This window comes from Hemitrygon akajei, chromosome 4 (assembly GCF_048418815.1).
Source record: "Hemitrygon akajei chromosome 4, sHemAka1.3, whole genome shotgun sequence".
NCBI classification, from domain to species: Eukaryota; Metazoa; Chordata; class Chondrichthyes; order Myliobatiformes; family Dasyatidae; genus Hemitrygon; species Hemitrygon akajei.
Window position 1 is genome coordinate 70,888,459 of NC_133127.1, and position 5,206 is coordinate 70,893,664.

A 5,206-nucleotide genomic window follows, 5' to 3' on the forward strand; every position below is an offset into this window, starting at 1 on the left:
GAGAGGGAATTGGATGCATTTTAGTTCTGACAGGACTCGCAGGCCATTACATCCTACAAGGCAAAACCTAACATCATGAATGGCTTGATGCTTCACTCCCAGATGAGCTCAATGTCTTTTATGCATGATTTGAAAGTGATAATAAAACTACATCTGTGCATATCCCTGCAGCAGCTGGTAACTCTGTGATCTCTGTTTCAGAGGACGACGTCAGAACATCTTTCAAGATGTTAAGCCCTAATGGTGTACCTGGAGGTGCATTGAAAAGCTGTGGAAACCAACTTCTCTTTAATCCTTTTTGCTCCTTATGGAGCATAGGGCCTCAACAAAAGTCCTCCACTTCCTGCGATCTCTAGCAGATGTTTTTGCAGTCTCCCAAGTTTGACCGGCGGCTTTCAGTTCATCCAAAAGCCTACGCCTCCAGGTTTGCTTTGGGCGACCTCTTCTTCTCTTCCCTTGTGGATTCCATTTGAGTGATTGTCGAGTGACATTCGACTGGCTCTTCCTCAAGGTGTGGCCGACCCATCTCCACTTCCTCCTCCTTATCTGGAATACAATGGACTCTTGGTTTGCTCTCTTCCATAGGTCTAGGTTTGACACTCTGTCGTACCACTTGAGGCGGAGCATCTGCCGGAGGCATTTGTTGAGAAAGGTCTGGATCTTGTTGCAGCTGGTGTTAGTGATTCTCCATGTTTTGGATCCATATAGCAAGATGGCTTTCACATTGGAGCTGAATATACGGAGCTTAGTTATGACAGAGATGGCCGTAGATCTCCAAACAGGTCACAGGGTTGTGAAGGTATGTTGGGCTTTTCCGATCCTTGCTCTGATGTCCTCATCCGTACCTCCTGATTTACTGATTTTGCTTCCGAGGTAGGTGAATTTGTCTACATCTTCAACTATTTGTCTTTCAATCCGTAATGGCTCCTCTTGTTTGTTATTAATGCGTAGAACTTTGGTCTTCTCCTGACTGATCTTAAGGCCTACTCGCTGTGAAGTCTCTCCCAAGGAATCTACTTTCTTCTGCATATCTTGAAGCCGGTGTGAGAGAAGAGCAAGATCATCTGCAAATGCCAGATCTTCCAATTTCCCTGTTAACGTCCACTGGATGCCTCTCTCTGAGCCAGCGTAGGCTGTTCTTGTAGCCCAGTCGAGTACCACAAGAAAAAGTAGAGGCGACAGCAGACATCCCTGTCTGACTCCAGTAGTGACCAGGAACTCTTCGGACAGTCTCCCATTGTGGATGACCCTGCATGAGAAGCCATCATAAAACCTCTTGATGATATTCACCATCTCTTCCGGTACACCATAGTGTCGTAAGATGCTCCACATTGACTTTCTGTCCAGGCTGTCAAATGCCTTCTCAAAATCAATAAAACACACATATAGTAGAGTTTGCCATTCTATTGTCTGCTCCACAATGACTCTAAGTGTAGCTATCTGGTCAATGCATGATCTCTCTTTCCTGAACCCTGCCTGCTCATCTCTAAGTCTCTGGTCAATGGCGTCTTTCATCCACTCCAAGATGACCCTGGTGAGAACTTTGCTAGGAATGGACAACAAGGTGATTCCCCTCCACTTGCCACACCGTGAAAGATCTCCAGATTTTGGCGGCTTCACAAGGAGGCCCTTCTTCCAATCTGATGGGATCTCTCCTGTTCTCCATATCAAATTCAGCTGTATATACAAATGGTCCACCATAACCTCTCCACCCTCTTTCAATGCTTCTGCAGGAATGTTGTCTTCTCCAGCAGCCTTGCCGTTCTTCAGGCTTTTCAGGGCTTTTCGAATTTCTTGCTTGGTGATTTCACCTATATTGATGTTGAGTGGGTCTCCAGGCTCCAGGTCAGGTGGGTTCTGTGGTGGTGGTCTATTCAATACTTCCTGGAAGTGTTCCTTCCATTTTGCCAGCTGATCTTCAACCGAAGTGTACAGATGGCCTGTCTTGTCTCTAACAGGTCTGTTGAAATTACTTTTCTTCCCTCTCAAAAGTTTAGTTGTCGTGTAGAGTGCCTTGAGGTCCCCTTTACTGACCGCTGTTTCTGCTCGCTCTGCTATTTCATTGAAGTATGACCTCTTGTCCTTTCTGAGCTGTTTCTTCACCTCCTTGGCCATCACGCTGTACCTGTTGGCGGCGATTTGTTTCTGTTGCCGGGTTCTGGCCTGATTCAACTCCTGTTTGAGCTTTTTCCTTCTGCTTTGTGCCTTCTGCCATGTCTCGTCCCTGATCCAAGGTTTACTGTTGACTGGTGGTCTTCCCAGTACTTCTTCGCAGGCTCCTTCAGTGGCCTGCTTGAAGGTAATCCAGGCATGTTCCGCTGTTCTCTCATCTTGTTCCTCTATTTGAAGAGCCCCAAAGTGGTTTTGCAAGGTGATGTGGAAATCTTTCTTGTTCTCTTCCATCTGTAGTTTTCTAACATCAAACTTTATTCGTGTGTTCTGTTGCTTCTTCTTGGCTGACAGCTTCATTTTCAGCTTTGCAACAACCAAATGGTGGTCAGATCCAATATCTGCTCCTTTTTTGGCTCTCACATCTTGCAATGAACTTCTCCAGTGTTGGCGGACTATGACGTGATCAATCTAGTTCTCTGTTTGATGGTCAGGCGAGACCCAGGTTATCTTGTGGCAGCGTCAGTGGGGAAAGAGGGTACCTCCAGTGGTCAGTTCGTTGAAGGCACAGAGGTCGGTAAGGAGTTCTCCATTTTCATTCATATTCCCCAAACCATTTTGGCCCATCTCTCTCTCCCTGCCAGTGTTATCACAACCTACTTTGGCATTCAGGTCTCCCATGACGATCAACATATCTTGCTTAGGTACCTTTCCAACTACTGCTTGAAGCTGGGTGTAGAAGAGATCTTTTTCTTCTTCCTCTGCGTTGTTAGTCGGGGCGTAGCGCAGGATAATGGATACCTTCCGGAATCTGGACTCGAACCTGGCTGTGATGATACGGTCGGACACTGGTTCCCATTCTAACAAACTTCTGGCTGCTTCTTTGGACAACATCAGGGCCACACCAGCCTCATGCGGGTCTTCCTCTTTTTCTTTGCCGGAATAGAGCAGAGTTTATCCCGTCTGCAGTTTGGTCTCACCAAAAGTATTCCACCTTGCTTCGCACATGCCCAGGAGTGTGAGGTGATATCGGTTCATTTCCTTCACTGCCTGTGCGCTCCTCCCTGTCTCCCAAAGCGATCTCACATTCCATGTTCCGATTAGGATAGATTTCTTCTGTGAGAGCAGCTTTGGAACCTCCATTATGGTTTTCCTTGGGTGAAGGAGGGTTGTCAGCCCTGCAGCTTCCTGACGGGTTTGGTTGCAGCGCGTCATCAGCCTCCTGAATGGGGCCCTGCTTTTCCCGAGTCTGGGTTAGTGGTTGACAATCTGTTGACGGTTTCTGTAACAATTGCTTGTTTTACGTGAACGGGTTGTTAGCCCATTGCGCAACCCCCAACCTGGAGGACCAGGGGTTTTCTGTCGGGGTCACCTTCCCCTAGGTGATGACATTTCCATGCTAATGAGCTCCACCTGCCCGGTTTGAAATCAGAGTTTACCCTCTCCTAGATAGGCTGCCATCCAAGGCAAATGAGTCCTATCTACCCGGGTTTGGAATCGGAGTTCCTTCTCCTAGGCTCCGTTGGTTCGCGGCACCTTCTTCCATATTATCTGGTGCACCCCTCACACGAGGGATCCCCCATCCACCACCCAGGTGACGCGCCTCAACGCCGTATAGCCCCAGCATGAGGATGGAAACCAACTGGCAGGAGTTTTCTAGGACATCTGCAATCTGTCACTGCTCCATTCAGAGCTTCCCACTTGCTTCAGAAGGGCGGCAATCATACCAGTGCCCAAGAAAAGCAGGGTGAGCTGCCTCAACAGCTGTCACCCAGTTACCCTTACATCAACTGTGATGAAGTGCTTTGAGAAGTTGGTCATGGCCAGAATCAACTCCTGCCTAAGCCAGGACTGGACCCATTGCAATTTGCTATCACCACAACAGGTCTAGAGCAGATGGAATTTCACTGGCTCTCCACTCGGGCTTGGCTCACCTAGACAATAGCAATATCTGTATATCAGGCTGTTCTTTATTGATATTCAACACCAGTAAGACCAAGGGGGAGTTGAGAGAGCACACACACCAGTCTTCATCGAGGGATCTGCAGTGAAAAGGGTGAGCTGTTTCAAGTTCCTGGGTGTCAACATCTCTGAATATCTGAGCCAACATATTAATGCAGTTACCGAGAAGGCATAATAGTGACTATATTTCATTAGTAGTTTGAAGAGATTTGGTATGTCGGCAAAGACTCTAACAAATTTCTATAGATGTACAGTGGAGAGCATTCTAACTGGTTGCATCAACATTTGGTATGGAAGAGCCATGGCACAGGATCAGTAAAAGAAGCATAAAGTTGCAAACTCAGCCTGCTCCATCATGGGCACTTGCCTCCCCAGCAGCGAGGACATTTTCAAAAGTCAATGACTCAAAAAGGCGGCATCTATTATTAAGGACACCTGTCACCCTAGACACGCCCTCTTCTCATTGCTAACATCAAAGAGGATGTTCAGGAACCTGAAGACACGCACTCGCTTTTTTTAGGGTCAGCTTCTTTACCTCCACCATTAAATTTCAGAACGGAAAATTAATTCATATACTTGTACACAACCTCACTATATTTTTGCGCTTTTTGCACTACTTTTTAATTTTAGATATTTCTTATTATAATTTATTTTTTAATGTATTGCACTGTATTGCTGCTGCAAAACAACACATTTTGCAAAATAAGCTGGCGATATTAAACTTGATTCTGACTCCAGGCAGCCACTGCAGTGGAGAGACACAAACCCCTAGGTTTAGCAAAAGAAGAATACAAGTCCAAATATCTGAGATATGTGTCAAGAAGGAAGCAGGTCTAATGTGCTGCTGGACCGGGTTCTCCACCAGGGCCACACTTAGATAATCGTAAGTCAAAGAATACTTGTGTCAAAATATTGCAAGTCATGTCAAGGTGAGCTTTACCCAGTGGCAAATACTTCTCCTACACAATTATACCTTCTTATACCTTTCATATTCCTCCTCATTTCCCTCTGCACCAGCACACACTTAATGTCATCCTTCCTCCCCCACCCCATTCGAGGCCGGTTCTACAAGGAAGACGAAAATATATTGTTCCATTTTCCTTCATCAAGACCATCAAGGAGGGGGAATGGAGCT

General features: G+C 46.4%; 1 pseudogene; it reads right to left on the reverse strand.

The window, feature by feature from the left end:
• Positions 1–288: 288 nt before the first annotated feature.
• On the reverse strand, positions 289–3,252 carry LOC140726003 (uncharacterized; annotated as a pseudogene).
• Between the last annotated feature and the right edge of the window lie 1,954 nt (positions 3,253–5,206).